This window comes from Cupressus sempervirens, chromosome 3 (assembly GCF_028749045.1).
Source record: "Cupressus sempervirens isolate cs-2001-9-10 chromosome 3, ASM2874904v1, whole genome shotgun sequence".
NCBI classification, from domain to species: Eukaryota; Viridiplantae; Streptophyta; class Pinopsida; order Cupressales; family Cupressaceae; genus Cupressus; species Cupressus sempervirens.
This window is the reverse complement of record NC_143120.1, coordinates 558,182,224-558,203,662: the sequence shown is the minus strand read 5'-3', so window position 1 is coordinate 558,203,662 and position 21,439 is coordinate 558,182,224.

The following is a 21,439-nucleotide window of genomic DNA, read 5'->3' as shown; positions in this document are numbered from 1 at the left end:
TGTTGGATGTTCTCATAATCTAAATGAATATTCTCTGTATTTTGTAGCTTGGCTTCTGAATGTGTCTGTTGCTCGGCATTCACTGTCTGTGATTTGGCAAATGCTGGATTTTGTTGATGATTGTCATTCTGAGTTGCAACTTCACCATTATTAGGTATACTTTCATAAAAGTACACAAAGGTCTTGTATTCTTCTACTTTCTTAGTGTTCTCAACACTTTGAACTTCTACAAGCTCATCAAATTTCACATTTGTGCTTTTTACTACTTTGTTAGTATTAACATTCAAGCACTTATAAGCTTTGCTTCTAGTAGAATAAACAAGAAACATGCATTCCTCACTCTTTGCATTAAACTTTCCATTTCTAGACTCTTTATATTTATAGCATTTTCATCCAAATATTTTGAAATTTTTTACATTAGGAGAATTCCCATACCATAATTCAAAAGGTGTTGCATTTGTACCTTTCTTGACTTGAACTCTATTGAGTGTGTAGACTACAGTACTTACAGATTCTCTCCAGTTCTTGAGTGTGACATTTTTCTCCATCATTAAGGTCCTGGCACAATCAATAACTGATCTATTCCTTCTTTTTGCTATACCATTCTGAGGTGGAGTCCTAGGTGCTGATGTTTACCTTTTGATTCCTCTTTCATTGCAGAACTCTTTAAATTCTCTTGATGTGAATTCACCTCCTCTATCAGATCTAAGACATTTTAGGCTCTTCCCAGTCTCTTTCTCTACTCTAGCCAAGTACCATTTGAACATTTGAAATGCAACTAATTTGATTTTCAGGAACATGACTGTCATCATCCTTGAATACTCATCTACAAATAGCATTATGTATCTGTCACCTTTACAGCTTTGCACTTCAATAGGACCACACAAGTCAGTATGAACTAACTCTAATACTTCATTAGAAGTGTAAGCCTTGCTTTTGAAAGTTGACTTGGTCATCTTCCCTAGTTGGCATTGTTTGCATGTGGTGTTATCAAGTTTCCTCAACTTTGGTAGACCTCTAACTTTCTTCATTTTGCTGATGCTTATCAGATTGTCAAAATTTACATTACATAGCCTCTTGTGCCGTAATCATACATCATTAGTTTGAACAATGAGAGAAGAAGCATCTTTCATGTCTAGGTAAGACAAATCACTCCTAATCTGATCACCTTTTCCTATTAGACTTCCTTGAGAATCATAAATCTTAGCAACTCCTTTTTCAAATTCAACCTTACATCCTATGTTGCCTAACTATGAGACACTTAATAAGTTATAATTCAGGCCTTCAACATAGTATACATTATCACATGATATCCTTTTAGTAAGCTTGATACTACCTTTCCCTTTCATCTGACATGGTGCATTGTTACCAAATCTAACACTATTTCCTTCATATTGAGTAAAGGTAATGAACTTACTATTGTCTCCAATCATGTGATGAGAGCATCCGATGTCTATGATCCATTTTTCATTCTTGTTCATGTAGGTTACTAGGGCAGTTGCTTCATCTTCATCTAATTCATCTTTCATAGCCACATAGACTACTTCATCATCATTCTCGTCAGAGTCTTCTTCAACAATGTAGCATCTTTTTCCTTTTCCTCTGTAGTCCTTGTTGTCCTCTTTCTTGTTCTTGAGGTTGTCTCCATCCTTGTAATTTTTCTTTTGTGTGCATCTAACTGCAATGTGACCAACTTCATTACAATTGAAACAAATGATTGGCAGCTTACCTTTGAATTTGCCTCTTCCTCTATGAAATCTTCTTGCTAGTTATGCCTCCAATTGGTCTACATCATCTTCATCAGTGCTATTGTCACTAGATACATACTTTCCTTTTCCACTCTTTTTCTTTGTTTGCACCTCATCATTGTCTTTTATTTTCATCTTGGCTTTGAATGCAGATTCAAAGTTTTTTGGCTTGTAGTTGTCAAAGTTGGATAGCTCAAAGGCAATGAGCCTTCCAATTATTCTTTCAAATGACAATGTGTTGCTTGGTACACACCTTAGCTCTTGGATGGCTGATACTCTTATAGCATAGATAGGAAGAAAAGTTCTCAAGTATTTGTTGCATATTATTTTAGCTGCTAACTGTCCTCCTAGGCTTCTTATGACACTTACCACTTCTTTCAACCTTGCACCATATTGAGCAGCATTCTCTCCTTCTTCCATTTTCATATCATCAAACTTTCCTCTTAGGCTCTCTCTTTTGGCTCTCTTGACATTATCATCTCCTCCATAGATTCTTGATAATGTTTCCCACATCTAATGTACAGTACCACATCCTTTGAAATCATCGTACTTGACATAGCTTAGTGCTGAAGCAATATCTAACATCGATTGATTGTGCTCCTTCTTCTTGCTCATGTCATCTATAGTGAGAGGTCCTGCAAGGTCTACATGATCAACTGTGATTGAGGTCTGTGCATAGTCACCTATTGATCCAAGGTGCAACTTCATCAGACTTTTTCATGCAACAAAGTTGTCTTTGTTTAGCTTGGGAACTTCTCTCTTGGACATCTTGATCTTCCTACTGCTAGTACCTTGAAAAAAATTAGCAGTGTGCTCTGATACCAATTGTTAAAATTCTTTAGAATAACTGAGAGGGGAGGTGAATCAGTTATTCAAGGTCCAATAATATCCAATACAACTTTTTTTCCTAATCCTTAATGGCAAATAATTGAAATTATCATGCATGCAATTAAACATTAAACAACCATGAAAGGAAAACATGCATCACACCATAACACTAAGGATTTTGGTGACCCAGAAACCCTCCAGGAATAAGAAGGTAAAATTGGGGTGGGGATGATACCCACAAAATAACTACACAATTGATTTCAACCACTTCTAATGGTCTTTTCTGTTAAAGGCTGTAACACATTGTTAAATGTGACCCTATTAAGAGATTTCTACACCCTGTTAGGAGTGTGCCCTATTAGATGACTTAAGAACATTCAACGTAGAATGCCACCCTGTTAAAGGATTTACATAGAGCTGTTAGGCTCACCCAAGTCCATGGGATTTAGAGTCACCTTCTCAAAAGAATCTTTCATCCCTCTCTAAGGATCTCCTATTCTCCTCCTAAGGATCTCTTATCCTTCTCCTGAGGATCTCTTTATCCTTCTCTTGAGGATCTCTTTATCCTTCTCTTGAGGCTTATCCACCTAGCTGTTAAGCTAACCTAGCAATGTAGGATTTCAATATCTAATACAATGGTAAGAGAGTATTAGAAGGGTTTTGACCTGATAAAGATTGCAACCCTGATTGTGCAAATTTCATATCACTCTTCAGTTCTTTTCTTTTCTTGGCTTTTCTTCCTTGCAGTGCAGACAGCTTGTTCACCCTTCAAGATCTATCTCCTTGAGTTCTTCCACTCGTTATGCCAATGCACTCTATGGTCACTTGATCAACTCAGAGTCTTGATGCTCTATTCTTACTCCTCTTGGCTTCTTCGCATGACCACACTTATGACCAACTCCCTCTCACATATGTGCACTTGATCTCTGACCTGTAACTCCTTATAAATAAGTTATGTTCTTCATTTCCCACTCGAACCTTGGTTTGATCTTGAGAAAACAGTATTATTTTCCCTCCAAATTGCTTCTTCTAGAAACTTCATGATAAGTCCACCAACATTCACCTTGAATTGGTTTGCATGGTTTACATAGAATTCTATGACATCTACTCATCATCCTTATCATCCAAATAATTCACAAAATTTAGTGTAACAAACTTATCGTCACTGATCTGGTGAATCTTTGACTTAACAAATACTGTAGCAACTCAACATCATTGGTTTACTGATGCTCGGCTCCTTTTGTGTTACTCAGCTTCTTTTATTATTTTACTAGCACTCGGCACTTGAAGACTTACTCGGCATCCATTACCTTTTTTTTTGTTTTGATGCTTGACACTTGACCAATTCTGTGTTACTCGGCACCTAAAGTATTGCTTGGCACACACTAAAGTTGAACTTGCTCGGCTTCAACTGAGAATCTTCTTGGCTCTAACTAGCTTTCTCGACTCTCTCCAATGAACTTAGTTAGGTTTTACAAATGACTTAGTTAAACCTTACATCTTTGATGTGTCTTAGTGTGTCCAACCTCTTAGAGTATGTCATCAGTACACTATTTCGTCAATGGCTTAGCTGATCCTTATACTTCTTTACAACATCATAACTTCAACCTTTCTCTAGGTGCTCTAGTTACATCTTATTGATTGCCACCTCCTTGTCAATCAACCAATCATGATATTTTCAATCATTTCCAACATATATATATATATATATATATATATATATATATATATATATATATATATATATATATATATATATATATATATATATATATATATATATATATATATATTCTAAAGGGTTATTTAAGAATTAGAAGGTTATTTTTATTTGAAGAGGAGAAGATTAGAATTTGAAAAAAAAAATTTGTACATAGTTTTAGTCACAATTTGACTTGTAGAGAGTAAATTCAAAGTTAAGCCATTAAATGACAACCCAATTCTACCTGACTCCTTAAATAACATAAAGCCCAATCTAATTACTAGTTTGATTTCTTCATATAAGAAATTATTTGATTGATATCTTATCTAATACCTGCTAACTGGTATTTTGAGTAGAATATAAAATTAATGATTATCTTCAAATGATATTGTATGCTTTATGGACAATGTGTGCTTTTAATTCATCCACTTTTTGGAAGTGAATTTACTTATGGCCTTTTTCTTAAGTTCATTCTCAAATTGTATCGAGGAAATCATAATCTTCTTAATTGTTTGAATTCTTTGTTCAATACTACACTATCTTTCTAATTTCTTATTAATACTAAAATCTGAAAGTATATTAATACACCTACCTAACCTTGTCTTCTAAAATATCTTGCACTTTACCTCATTGTCTCGACTTTGAATGTCTGCTCTTTTTTGGTGATTTCCCTATTTTGGTATATTAATTTTACTTAAACCTTTTTGAATTCCTTCACATAAAGCCACTATGTTTATGTACAAATTTTGGGCAACTATCCTTTTTGAATAATTTATAAAATATTACCAATATACTACCTTGTAGGTCATGAATAGACAAATCCATTAAATATTAGTAACAAACATATCTTCCTGATTCTTAATTTTAAAAAGAATATTTACAAAAAAAATTATACTAGTTTTGTTAAAATATAGATATTAGCTAAATCCTTTTAGAATTTGAAAATTGCTTTGTGATCAATTTAAACAAACCCAAGAATCATATGACTACTCTATTGAATTAGGGAAATATAATGTAATAAAAGGCTTACTCTTTTATTAATGTCTTGTTCATATAGGTATATTGCATACTTCTAATGGAAATACAAAAAACCTTGAAGTTTAGACAACTCCCTACTTATACTTAATATAGAAGAGGAAAAATAATACTAGAGTCAAGCCCTACTTTGAGTTGTCAACTCAAAACAAGACTAAATACAAAGGGGATGTTAAAAAAAAATCCTTCACAAAGAGATACAATGCCAACACTAGATCAAACTCAAAAAATAAGAGAAATACCCAATCCCAAATGTAGGACAAAACAATAAAAAGCAATAGCCTAACAAACTATAAGATAAAAGTATATGCACATAAATCTAACACTAAAGATATATCCAAAAAAGGAGAAATATATAACTTTATATCCTTAGAAGTCCTCCTTCATGAATATCATAATATCATCTTCAATATCCTTTTCATTGAATTCCATCATCCCAAGCAAAAGTACAAATTATGTTTTCTATTTATTAGATTTGTTAAGATTTGGAAGAGAGAATTCCAATATGCTCAAGTCTAAGAAGTCCACCTCTAGTTCAGAATAGAAACTAAATGCATTGAGATAATTCAATAGCCATTCCTAGTTATAATCTTCCATGATATTCCTCCATCTCAGTAGGAAATGAATATTGACTTCCATTTTAGGCCAAGCTTGATTAAACTGTTCCAAATCCCTAATTTGAAGAATGGGGCATCTTAGGATCTTGTCTTGAAGCAAGCTCCCTAGTGGCTTAGACATATAATCTTGTATGTAGGGTATTTCTAAGTTCCTAGTAATACTTAGAACCACTTATTCAAAACTATCTAATCATGTCTCATTAAACAAGTTACTATAGAGGTGAATGATATCCCAAAGACCTACCTACATTCCAGCCATACAAGCTATAAGGGTGCTAATGATTAAACTATTAGTGCTCCAAGTGCACTCATAATTAAAAACTTTGTCACCTAAAGCCCTACTCACAACCACCCTAATCATATCATCTACTGGGTTAACAGTCAATTCCATCTTTTGGGTTATAGATAGCCTAAAGGAAATGGTTCTATCTTCAAATGCATGAAACAATATGATAGCAGAATTCATTCCTAATTAATGACTAGACTTAACCTTAGGAAGACAAATAACCAAGATATAAAGCACATGTGCCACAATTCAAGAAATCATGGATTAAAAAGTGATCACACCAAGGCCTAGAAGCTTCTACCCAATTTTGGAGTCTCCTAGAATGATCAAAGAGAAGTTTAACTCTGTTTAAACAAAAAGGGATAATAATTCTTTATTAATCAAGTTTAAATCCTAGACAATCAAAAGCCTAAATCAAGTAGTGAAAGATAAATATTCAAATTGAGATATGTCAAAAAATATTAAAAGTGTTTGTCCAAATATTGAGATTATATAATCCTATCATGATTAAAACACAAGTTACCCATCTTCGAAATATGTGTTCATTGTAAATAGAGGTTCATGTATCTTAATATTTAATAAGTTCCCTTCTTATTGGACATTTTCCTTAATACATACTTAAATGGGACAAATACTTCTAAGTTTTTAGGGTTGTTATAATATTTTAAATTGTCCCACTTCAAATTAATTTATCTTTAACTCTTATAATACTTATACTTTATTGAATTCTAAAGGATAAAAAATCAAAATGTGATTAAAAGAATGAGAGGATAATGGAAAGTAGGAGAGATGAGGGGGTAGAATAAATAGGGAAAACAAAAAAATTGTGAAAATTGTGAAAATGATTGACAAGACTATCTATATGATTAGAGATTCATAGGAAAACAAATCCTAAGTATCCTTCAAGGCTAAATTTGAACTTAGTTTCTTTTAATAAGATATCCTCACCATCAACTTCTTTATTTTCTAATAGGCCAACTTCCTTATTTCCCTCTCAGTATACACGTTGTATTCTTATTTCCTCAAACTTGTCTATAAAAATTAGAGTGGTTTCATGCTTCGAGATTATTTTCCAATTAGGGGTGATACATTTTCTTAATGCATTTAAAATGATCCGATAATCCCCTTCATAACTAATTCCTTTATACCTAAATCTAAACCTAGATTGAACCCCTACATTAGAGCTTCTAATTATGTTGTATTATTCAAGGAAACACCTAATGGAATGGTTTTCTTAACAATCCAATCTCAAGTTTCTGAGTAGATGATACAACCTATTCATGACTTACTAGGATTTTCCATCAAAGTTTAATTTAGTCCACCCTACCATGGGCAGTTCCCATCTATATTCCTTTTGTGCTTGCTTGTTTTTCTTTGGATATACCAATGATGGATTTACAAGATTGATCCAATTTTTCCACATGTTTGCATCCTAGTTTGAGAATGGACCTTCTTCTTTAACAACAATATTATATTGTTATTCATAACTTCTATAATACAAGCTTCTACTTTGTTGAGGAAGGAGGAAAATTTCATTTTAGAGTCATTAAATATTCTTTTATTTCTTTCCTTCCATATTTCCCACATGAGAATAGAGGGGGAGATCTTCCATAGTTTAATATATATTTTAGAGTTTCCAAAGTTAGGCCAACTATTTAGATGACTCCCAAGATTTTTTGGAAAGGATAATGCCCAATTTAATTTCTGAAAAAACCAATACCAACTTTTCCTTATGAATGGACATTGATGTAGTAAAATTTTTGTTGTCTCTCAATTCTCTTTACATAAAATACATCTTGAGGGACCCTCAAAGTCTATCTTAATAAATCTATCCACTATCAGTATTCTCTTATGTATTGCAACCCATATAAATATACCAACCTTGGGTAGACATGTTGGATCCCAACAAAGTTGAAGGGGATTGTTTATATTTTCGTATCTTTGAGAATTAATCAAAAGGTCATAACCTTTATTTACATTGTACTACCGATCCTTTTATGTACCTTAGATTAGTTTATTTTTACTAATTTTATGGTCAGTCTTCCTTTCACTATGAAATTTTGTGAAAGCCTATTTTTCTTCTATTGATAGACTAGTTCCTTCTACCGATTTCCATGTCCAAATCTCTTCTCCATCTTCCTTTCTAACTTATTTGTAATCATATACCTATTTACCTCACAAGTTTACTAATGTATTTTAAATATTTTTTAGAAGATTGAAATTGTCTAGGGCTAGGAGTCCATCCCAAGAATCTTCCTAGAATTTGGCTTCATCCTCTTTTCATATGTCCCAAGTAAGATAATTACTAATGATGGAGTGAGATTGTAACGTGAAGTTCCATTTTTTGGAACCTTTTGGAGGGTTCCTTGTTCTAAATAAAGAAGTTAGAATGCACCATTCAAATACTTTTGATACAAAAAAAAATTCCCATTTACTATCTTTCTCCTAGTACATTTGTTAGACTAGTTTGGCTCCCAAAGCTTCATTTTGCCAACTAAATTTTTGATTCCTCATTGTCCTAGCTCTTTGGGCTTGCATATATTTTTCCCATTTGATCAGGGCTAATTTCTTCTTTTCTTCTACCCTTCCTAGAAAAAGTTTTTGAGTTTTCTTTCTAATTACTTATTAAGTCTTTAGGCAAGGGGAGGCATGAAATTTGATATATAGGTATGGGTGATAGCACATATTTATTTTTTGCTGTTCTACTTGCCTTAGTAAGTAATTTCTCTTTGCAATTTTCTATGTCCTTATAAACTTATTCTAAGATGGGATCCGATGTTTTGGAGCTTCTACCTCTCTTTTCCAGATGGATTCCTAGATACTTGCAAGGAAATGAGCCTTTCCTAAATCATATAATATTGCATATATCATTTTCCATTTTTTGAGACATATTTAAGAAAAAGATTTTTGATTTTTCAGCATTAATCTTTTACCCTAATGCTTCCATATATGCTTGTATAATTTGTTTAAAATTTTGTTCTTTTATTGTGCTTTCCCAAGGATAGATTGTGTCTTCTACAAATTTTTGGTGTGTGATATTCGAGATATTTTCAGTCATTGTTATACCTTTGATTTTTCCTTCTTGTTGAGATTTTTTCATTTCTCTCCCAAATTCTTTAGCCATGATGATAAATAGATAGGGTGAAATTGGATCTCCTTATCCAATTCTCCTAGATACGATGAAGAATCCTTTAGGTGGTTCATTAATGGGAAGATATATTTGAGGTGTTTCTATACAAGTAAAGATAATATTTATCCATGAATGTGAGAAACCAAATGCTTCTAGAGTTTAACATAGGAATCTCCAAACCACCATATGATATGATTTTTGGATATCTAACTTCATTAGCATGCATGCATCTTTGTTATTTTGATCTAAATGGATAGTAGTTTGTTGGATGATGATGCTTTTGATAGAATTTTGTATATTGTATTTCACAATGATATTGGTCAAAAATATCTAGGTTCACCATGATTCATTTTTTGGGAATAAGTGTTAATAAGGTATGATTAATCTCAGTCAATAATGATCTTGCATTTCTAGAGGCTTCTATTGCCTTTCATAGATCCACCCCTAAGATTTCCCAATACTTTTGAAAGAAGAAGTCTTGGAAACCATATGGATCCAAAAATTTGTTCAAATTAAGACTAAATAGAGATTTTTTCATTTCCTCTAAAGAGAGAGGTTTATTTAATATTTTATTATCCTCAGCTATAATTAGTTTAGGGATTGCATTTAACAATTTCTTTTGTGTGATCCAATTAGAGCTATCAAATTTGTTTAGGATATTATTGTAATAATCCATAAAGACCTTCGCTACTTTAGTGGGATCTTCTTCTAGGTTTCCTTCATTATTTCTAAGTTTAGTAATTCTATTAATATTTCTATTGTTGATAGTACTATTATGAAACAACTTTTTATTTTTGTCCCCTTCACCTAGCCATATCTCTTTCAATTTTTGTTTCCAAAAAATTTCCTCTTTTGCTATTATATTTTCATGTTTTGCTAATAAATTCTTTTCTTTATTGTGCTTTTCATCATCCAGTCCTTTTATTATTATTTCTTCATTAAGTTTCTTTAGTTCTTCTTCATTATTATTATTTTTAAATATTATTGAAGTGGGCTTTATTCCACTTTAGAATAATGTCTTTAAGCACTTTTAGTGTGCAAACAAAGAAACACATCTTGGATCCTTGAAAGGTACTCTCTTGCCAACATAGTCTGATGTTGTTCATAAAAAAGTTGTCCAAAAACTATATTTTTTCATGTTTGAATGGATTTCTTGATGGCTTTTGGGTTTCTTCAAATTCTATTCTAGATGAATAGTGATTTGAACCAGCATTTGGCAAAATAGTTGAATGAAATGCTATATTTATAGTACTTAAATCCCCTTTAAATATAAATCTATCTAATATTTCTATGATATGATAGAAGCTTAGTCTTTTGTCATACTTTCTAAATACTCTATTGCTAGTTGGAATGTTCACTAGGTTGTTTCTTTCAAACTATTCTCTAAAATTTGTTACTGCATGTGTTACTATTTGGGATCCACCATACTTTTCTTCCAAGTTAAGGATTGCCATAAATTCTCCACTTGTGAGGAAATTATCTTTATGATTAAATTCCATAAATGTGCTAACATATTCCAGATTTCTTTCTTATATGTAGTTAATATTTGTTCATATATATTAATTAGTGTAAATTGGATGTTATATATCTAAAACTTTTAACTCTACCCCCCATTTAGTTATTATTTGAGACTATTTAACCAAGTTTATTTTTCAAGGAATCCAAATGATACTAATGTCTCTTGATGCTCTATTAGATTCTACTAATTCTTTCTTCTAGTTGCCCTTTTTTTTTCTAATTTGATTCCTTCTTCTTTATTTAGTTTTCTCTTGAATTAATATTATCTTTGAATAAAAAGGTGTTAATTTGTACTTTAGTAAGCTCTTCTTTCTAAGGACATTTAGTCACCTAGCATTCCATGTTGTTATCCTCATTGTTATGTGGGAAGGGACTTCCCCTTCCTTAGATTCAATATTTTTCTAATCTTTTTATTATTATTTTCCTATACTATGGTAGATATCAGTTCTATAAGTGTCTTTATTCCTCACTTCATCTTTTTATTTCCACATCTTGGGGCCTTTAGTCCATCTTGATTGATTGAAACACCTTAATTGTCAATGTTCCTATTGGCATTGTTGATACTAGTTGATGTCATGTCATCTTCTATTGCCACATATTCCTCTTCCAAATCTTGTATTATCTGATCCCCTATATCCATTCCTTCCATCCCTATTTCATTGCTCTCTTTATTCTCATATTCCATGCTTTTTATCTTTTCATTTTCCCTATACTATTATATATCATCTAATAACCCAAAATCTTCCCATGATTGTCTATTCCCTAACTGAATTCTATTTGTTTTTCCTTTTCCATTACAATTTTTTTATCATCTAGGCTTACTGCAGTAATCCTATTCATAAAGGCTTATGCTTCTAAAGAAGACCCTTACTCTTATCCCTATTTTTCTCATCCAACTTTTGAACACTATCACTTTCTTCAAATTGATCATTTTTGTTTAGTAGGCTTTGCCAAAATTTATGTGTTCTCTTTTTAGCTCTTTTCCTAATAGTGACATTCCTCCAATGCTTAGATGGTGATGGGGGGATGTTAGTTATCTAATTTGGCTTTCTACTTGTTTTTTTTTTTCCTAATCTTTCCCAATATGTCCATATGTTATTTCTAGAGATTCTAAGTCATTCTTTCCTATATGTGAGCCTTTCTCTTACCTGCTATCTACCCCCCATGGTCCTTTGGGATGATAATTTTTGTCTTGGTTTTGAATACATCTTCATAATCCTTTCTCTAGTTATTGCATTTCCTTTCTAAAATTTTTGTGATTCTCTATCATCCTTTAATTTTTTTTGTCCATTATTTTTAATTGTTGTATACTCCATGTATTTTCATGTGGTTTGATTCTATGATTTGTATTTTCTATTCAAAGCTAAGGGACTCAAATGTGAGAAAGTTTCATCTTGAAGTGAGTGAGTTTCCACATTTTCTTCCTAATTAACTGATCTTTTTCCTAATCTTGGTGTATTTTTTTGTAAAGTTTTTCTTGTTATCCCATTTGTTGATCTTATTTCCTTTGATCTGGCACCCTCTTCTTTGTTTTCTTGATCATTTTCTTATTATATTTTTTTTCCTGACTAAATTTATTATGATATTCCACATGAGCATGTTCCCCTACAGTTATTTGATCATAAATATTATTTTAGGTTAATAAAAGGTCATGGGTTAATCTATTGTAATTCTTTATGTTGGAGTTTAATTCCTATAGGAGGCCATTCTCTTTTTGACATAGGATGTATTAATGAAATCTAGCTATTTTTTGTTGAATATCTTCATACACCCTGTTTCTCTTTCCTTCCTCTCCAAATTTCTCTATTTTACCCTAGTCTTCCTCTCTATCCCTTTTTTGATGATTTCTTAGAAGTTTAATCTTTTCATTGGATTCAAGTTCTCTAAATTCTCCTTCTTTCAGTGATTCTTCATTACCACCCAACTTCCTTCCATTTTTTGTTTGAATATGTCAATTGGTATAAATTTAGTTGAGTGGCTCTTTAACATTTATGGTTTTATTTATCTAATATGGAGTTCTGTTAGAATCTATTTTAATGATGCCATTGATTTTCCCTTCATATCTAGAAAAAGGCCAGGTTATGGATGGATCTATTTGTGATTATCTTTTTAGTTTTGAATTTATTTTGACCTACTTCCATGTTAATGAGGAACTTCATATCATTAGATATATTGAATTTGTATCAATACCTATGAGATTGCCTAAATATTATCCTATTTCATCTAGGATTTGTATTTGATTCAATTCAAGTTGTAGATTTTGACATTTAATCCAAATAGGAGCTAAATGTTTCTCTAACTATTATTCATTATAGTTTGGTTCCCAATTTAAGAATTAAAGAGAATAGCCCCTATAAAGACAATGATAAAATAAAAATAAATTCATTCCTAATATTTTGTTTTGATAATCTAAATAAATAAAACATTAAGAATAAGGAGATGTACTTCTCCTTGTAGAGATGCTTTAGCCATCTTACCAATTCGAGAATCTTATATTTAGGGTCATTCCAATAAGCATACACTCCTAGCTCTTGGAATTCCTACCATCTTCTCTCACTTAACTCATCACTACTAATTTGGATGCCACTAGGGTCGAGGATTGGATGTCTAAAAGAATTGTGGACTATAGTTGGACCTATTATTTGGTTTCTAAATCATTAACACTTCTTGTAAATATTGGAGGATATGTATGCAAAGAAGCCAAATTGGGGTTGCTAATTGGGTTCCGTGAATGTAGATATGGTATATTGTGATTAGGTCTTGTTACCAAAAATTTCCAATGAGGAAAAATATAAGCCCCTACATTTATGGTTAGGCTATTCATATTGCTAGGTTCTTGGGTAGGACTAATGGGATTATGGGCAAAGATAAAAGATGATAGCCTGGGTCCGATGAGAATACTATTAGCATCATAAAAAATTATGGGAATAGCTTTCTCAAACTAGAGTTCCTACTAGGTACAACTGATTTAGGTTTGGACAAGATAGAGGCTTCTAAAATTCTTGGTTTGAGTACATATTTATTGCTAGAAAAATGAGCAACTTGTCTCCTCGTTCGAATTTCATCCCAATTTTCTAAAATCTTGGATGTGCTTTCTTTTTTGTGTCTAGTTCGAGGTTGATCTAGAACTATCATTATTAGGTTGTAAGTTGGAGTAAATGTTAGAAATGGAATAATGAACTAATCTATTAATACAAAAGTGTAAAATATTTTATATATCTATTAATGGAGTAAAATATTTTATATATCTAGTAATTTCTTATTTAAATATTATTTATAATTGAAATTTATTATTTGTAATGGTGAGATTTATATAGTCATATTTTTCTCTTTGTGGAGTCATACTACTTTTTTTGTATTATTTTAATTAAATCTCTTTCTCTCTCACTCTCTCTCTCTCTAGCACTAATATCCATTCAGCCAACATAATATAATTTATTACCACCAAGGAACCCTCAAAACACATAAACATGCATGGTCTAATATATCTTTTTTCTATTATAGAAGTATTAATTGCATAAACATAACATACATTGTATAAGCAATAGAGATACATAAAATGTTCTTCAAACAATCATACATAGACATAAGTCAAAAATACTTCAAAGGGTTTCTTAATAACACTAAAACACTCCATACAAATGGACACCTATTTCCCACGTTGTCTGACTAGAGCTCATGAAATGATCGACAAACCATACGAGGCACAACTAGACCATTGTCCATGATTAACCATTGAAGGGACTAGGTCTGTCCACAAACCAAGTAGACAAGACTAGGGTCATTTTAAATACTAAATAGACTATTAGTCAAACTAGTTCATTACATGACCGAGAAAAAAATGTAAATATATCATAATTTCACTAGAACAAAGGAAGACCATATCCATGAGATATTTGCACCTAGAACTAGAGGAATACTTCTCTAGAATAAATGTGTAAAATTGATTGAACATATGCATATGAACAATGAATGTGTACACAAAATTAGAGACTAAATGTATATAAATAAAAGAAATATTGTAGGGGAGCATACATATGCTAATGAATTCTCATAAAAAAGGAAGTTACAATTTCTAACATTTACTCCAACTTACAACCTAATAATGAAGACCTCCATTTTATGGAATAATAGACTAATCTATTAATAAAAAAGTGTATTATTCATTTCCCTCCATATTAACTAATTATACAAGTGATTGTTCATTGTTGTCTTGGTGCACATATTCAATCCAAGAAGTGAGCATACTTGATATTGGGTCTCTCTTTCCTTTACATGCACACATGCTAAATCTCATCTATGAGCTATGCATAAAAATTTGATAAAGTCCCATATATGGGTAATGCATCATTTCTAAACCTTACCATAGTGATATGAAGAACATTGATCTTTGGGTGGGTCCTCTAATGAGTTGACTAGCGAGTTACCACCCTGATACACTATTTCAATACTATCCTTTTCAACAACTTTTTTTGGTGATTTACTCTAGGGTGGGGACTCTACAAGGTGAGATAATCATCCCTTTTTCTTTTCATTCGGTGATCTCTCTCTTTATAATTTGGTAGTTAGAAAAATCTTAAATCCCTAGGGGCTTAATTATTTCTCTCCTATATCTTAATAAGAGTGTCTTATGTCTTCTGCTCTTTTTTATCAAGAGTTTTGATCGAGTCCATACTCTCACTAAAGTGGGGGCTAAATGTTTAATTCTATGAGTAACTCTGATAATATAATTATTTGTTTCTTCAGATCGAATAGATTTGGTAATGCATTTGTTGAATTACCCTTTAGAAGACTTTAATTTATCATGCAAATCAGTATTTCATTTGGGAATATTTTCTTAATGTTTTGATTTACCTAAATGTGGTTAGTTTAACTAACTAATATACATATATATAGGGATGCCGATCTTCGTAAATTAAATATATTTTATGTAGGGTCAACCTAGAAAGGGTCATGTCTTTTCTAAGGACATGCCCCTTGGATTTACTATAAAGGAGAGGGAAGGATGTGGATAGAAGACATGCATTTAACACACAAGTTTTCTCTTCTAGCACTACTACCTTGAGTGATTTTATATCAAAAATAAAAAATGATTTCCAAAATTATACACCATTCTCCAAGAATAATTAATATTATGTCTAGAATATTTAAGGACTATTACCCTCATCAGAGGCAAGTTGTCGAACCTAGACTCTGCAAATTGATAGTCAAATTTGAAAATATCTAAGCAACATCCTTCTACCTTCAATGGCCAATGCAATCAAACTCAAAGATAGGTTTGATGGAAAAGAACAATTTGTTACATAGTAATTCAAAATTATGATGACTCTTGAAGACAATGATGTAATTCAGTTTGTTGATAAGGAATCCAAGCAACCTAATGTTGATCCTCATAAAACTATCTGGATTAAAGGAAATAGGAAAACCATGAAAATTATATTAGATGGAGTTCAAAATGAAATATAACATATGATAATGAAACATCAAACAATATTTAATATGATGAGTGCATTATTAAATGCATATAAGGTTAACAATGCAACTAGAACCCTTGCACTAAAAAGGAAAATAAATCATATAAAAATAAGGAAGGGAGAATCTATGAATTCATACTTCCTAAGGGTGGCTAGTCTAAGAGATGAACTTTCAAGTATTGGGACCATAATTAAAGACAAAGAGCTATCACTTATGGCTATAGATGGGTTACTAGATTCATGAAAACATTCTCATAAGGAGTAAGTGCTACAAACAAGCTCCTAGACCTCAACAAACTTAAAGGAGACTACCTTCAAGAATAATCTATGCAACTTAAGAAAGGACTAAAATCAAAAATTGGAGATGAAGAACTTCATGTTCTCAATATAAATTCCTATAAAGGAAATAAGAAACCCTTTAAGAAGAAGAAAGCCCCTCAAGGAAATTAAAAATTCAAGAGGGACATATCTAAAATCAAATGCTTCAAATGTGAGAAACTTGGACATTATAAGTCAGACAACCCTAAGAATACAAAAACAACAAGTAAATTTCATAGAGGTAACTAAGACAAAAGAATGCTATGATCCTAAGAATTATGTACTATATTCAGTGCTATCAAATAAATTATCAAACAAAGCATGAGTAATTGATAGTGGATCATCTCGACACATTACAAGATACAAAGAAGTACTAGACTCAATATCAAAAGAAGTTAATGATGAAGTTGCCATAGGTGATAATTCCACTCATTCTATCAAAGGAATTGGGAATTGCACCTTCAAACAAAAGACGAGTATTTATCTTCATTTCAAAAGAGTACTCTATGTACCAAGAATCAAGAGGAATCTAATCTCTATTTTAGCACTTGAAGACGATGGATATAAGGTTGCATTCATGGATGATAAAGTAATGACCTAGTCTATGAAATCTTCATTTAAGAAATCAAAGTTGATTGGTCAAAGAAAGGGATACTTGTATGAACTAAATATAGAACCTATTCAAGCCTTAATTCATGAAGTTTTTGATATAGACAAAGTATGGCATAGAAGGTTAGGGCACCTAAACTTCAAATCCTTATCGACTATGGAGAAGATGGTTACTAGTTTACCTAAATTAAATAAAGATCATTCAAGCATGTGCAAAGGATGTACACTAGGTAAGAACACCAAAAGTCCATCTCAAAATAGCACTAGAAAAACTAACAATGTTTTAGAATTAGTTCACTCAGATTTATGTGGACCTATGCATGTCCCTTCTCTTGAATGATTTTTATACTATGTACTCTTCATGGATGATTTCTCTAGGAAGACATGAATTTACTTCTTTAAATGTAAAGAATCAAAATAAATCCTTAAAAGATTTAAAGAATTCAAATCCTTAAATGAAAAGCTATCAAGACACAAAATTAAAAATCTTAGGAATGATAATGGAGGGGAATATACTTCAGATTTGTTTAAAGATTTGTGTAAAGAAGTAGGGATTAAGAGGGAGTGTATTGTTCCTTACAATCCTCAGTAAATTTGGTACTGGAAAGAATGAATAGGACAATTATGGAAGTTGCAAGAGCTATGCTACTTGATCAAAATTTAGGATCTTATCTTTGGGTAGAAGCCACATCTACTATTGTCTATATTCAAAATAGATGCCCTCACTCCCACCTTGGAGATAAAACTCCTAAGGAAGTCTTCTCTGATTTTAAACCAAATATCAATCATCTTAGAATATTTGTGTGTCCTATTTACATTCATATTCCTAAAGACAAAAGAACTAAACTTGAACCTTCAAGCAGAAGAGGTACTTTTTTTGGATACAGTGAAACATCCAAAGCATATAGAATTTATATATCTGGTTAGAAAAACATTGAACTTAGTAGGGATGTAATATTTGAAGAAGATTTAGCATTCAAAAGAGCCCTAATTTTTGAAGATCCCTCTTATATACTTAGTCCTGAATAAAATCATGATCATGAGTTTTAAAAGGAGAACATTGAAGAAATTGAAAAATTAAAGTCCTAAGAAAAGGCCACTTTGGGATATTAAGACTGTAGAGGAAGCACAAGACTTTGTTGCACCATCTAGAACCTTTAGAGAGAGAAAAAGACAATTTTTTTTCTATCTATGTAGCAAACATGAGTGACTTATCTAAATTAGAACCCAAAAAATGTTTCAAATGCTATCAAACATACAGCTTGGAACAATGCCATGACAGAACAACACCAATCCATTATTAAGAATGATGATTGGGAAATTATTCTAAGGCTTGAGGGAAAATTTGTTGTATATTCTAAGTGGATATTTAAGATCAAGCATGCTATTGACAATATCATTAAAAAATATAAGGCTAAATTCATAGCTAGAGGATTCTCTTAGAAGGAGGGAATTGATTATGAAGAAACCTTTGTTTTAGTTGCCAAATACACCTTTGTAAGAGAAACCTTAGCTATTATAGCATCAAAGGATGGAAAGTACATCAAATGCACATGAAAATAGCATTTCTAAATGGAAAAATTATAGAAGAGGTATATTTGAAACAACCTGAAGGATTTGGAACTCATAATCCTAAAATCTTTGTTTGTAGACTCAAGAAAGCTCTCTGTGGGTTTAAATAGGCTCCTAGGGCATGGTATGAAAGAATCAACACATATCTCACTAGTTTAGGATTATCTAAAAATGAATCTGATCCAAATCTCTATTATAAAAGGGATAAAGATTGTATGATAATTTTGATACTATATGTTGATGATTTACTAATATCAGGTGATGATAATCTTATTAATCAATGCAAGAAAGATCTAATCAGAGAATTTGATATGAAATATTTAGGACTCCATTACTTCCTAGTATTGGAATTATGGTAGAACTTTTATAGCATCATACTTAATCAAGAAAAGTATACATCAGACATCTTGAAGAGATTTAGAATGTGGAATTGGAAACCCATGTCTTCTCCAATGGAGACTAATCTATGCAAACTTAAGGAAGTAATAGTAGAATCACCCTCCATAGATTCTACTATTTACAAACAAATGATTAGGTCTCTTATGTATTTGGTAAATATAAGACTTGATATTTTCTATGTTGTTAATTCCTTAAGTCAATTTATGTGTGAGACAAAGGATATTCACCTAGTTGTAGTCAAACACATTATGAGATACTTACAAGGAACTCTTAACCTTGGGCTTAAGTATAAAAAAGTTGACTCAAACTTAGATGGATTTACAATCTTAGATTAGGGTGGAAGTGTTACTAATAGGAAAAGTACTTTAGGATGTTGTTTCAGTTTAGGCTCAACAATGATATCATGGATATGTAGAAAGCAGTCATTAGTAGCACAAAGTTCCACATAAGCTTAATACATTGTAGCTGCAATGGCTTCTTGGGAAGTAGTTTGGCTAAGAAAGTTACTTGTGGTATTATTTGATCAACCCATGAATCTCAGTATCATTCACTATGATAATCATAGTTCCATCAAGCATTTTATGAATCTAGTTTTTCATGATAGATCTATGAGGCCTCTCCCTGACCCATCCTAGCATCGATGATACATTATTATTTTGATACTCATGACTCGATATGTCAGAACATTATTTGATGCATTGAACATCATTATGATATTTATGATGTGTGATGCTTACTTTCAGATATTTGATTTCATCATTTAATGCTTCATAAACATGTATGATGATGAAGTGGATGAATGTAGAACTAACACTTTGAATTTTCTAGTTTTAATGAATAGAATAAGATAAGAAATTGAATTGTAGAAAATGGATGCTTTAAATTACATGAATTTCTTGATGCGTATTTTTATATATATGTATACATGTGTTTCTTGAACTACTGATGTATGCAATGAGTGTGTAGGAAATTTAACCGAAAAATCCAATGGAAAGACAAAGCTGAACCCCCTTGTTAATTTTGTTCTATCTTTGTATTGTAATTCTTTAAAGATTGTTATTTGGTCATACTATTTTCCCTAGCTTTTGTTTGTTCTTATTAAGTCTTTAAGGCTTAAAAACATCAAATTTAAGTACCCTAGGGGTAAGGGTATGGGTTCGGGGCACTTTCCAAACTCTTAATCTCCTTGGTTTACTTTTAGAGTCACTCAAAAACCCTATTTTTTGTTGATTGCAAAAATGGATTGTCTCTTTACTTTAGTTGGTGAACCAAAACTCCATCTGGAGGTTACTTGAAGTCTAGTTGAGTTAAGGATCATACTTAGAGGCATTTTTGGAGTAGTTTTGGTTTTGGTCACCTAATCTCTATTTTTGGAGAAAGTTTGAAGATTGAAGGAAGGAAAAGAAAAGCTCTTCTCAAACCACCATTTTGCCATAACTCTTTTATGGAGGTAGGATTTCTTTACTCCTTGAAATTGTTTATTCATGTGTTCATGCTTGAATCTTGCTTGAATCATGCATAAGGCATTGTGTAGTCTTGTATTTCTTACTTGTGTGTTGGGTTTGATTGGGAGGGATCTTAACTTGTCTTTCTTTTAATGTCATCCTCATGCTTGTTTTGATATTTTTTGTTTTGAGAAGATTTCATGGGGATTGTTTTGGCATCACTCACCCTTGGATAGGGAAGAAGTGGCCATGTTTGGGGGAAGGGCCTTAGTTAGACCTCAATAGTGTAGAGTCTCCTCTCATGGTGAGAGGAGGGAAAAAGGGTAGGGTGTATGGGCCCCTACTTGTCATCCCATACCTTGTTGTTATTGAGAATTCTTGAATGTGGAAAGGAATGAAAATATTTGTGGAAGTAGCCTCGAAAGGGCCTTGTAAAAGAATAGAAGTTCTTGAAGTTTTAGCCTCGAAAGGGCTATGTTATGGTATGGTGATTGACATCTCCTATTGAGAAAATCCACCTCGCCCCTATTTTGGTTCATTGTTGAACCTATTGTGAAAAACTGGGTTGGGGATGCATGCTTTAATTGTTCATCTCATTATGTTGTTTTACCTCCATGTTGGTTCTTGTCTCTCCCATGGTTTCCTTGATGCATTGAAGACATTGAAAAAGTTCTCTTGTGAAAGCCCTTGAAGAAATTTCAATTGAATTGTAATATTATGTAAAATGTGTTTGAATTTTGAGGTATTGGCAAAGACAT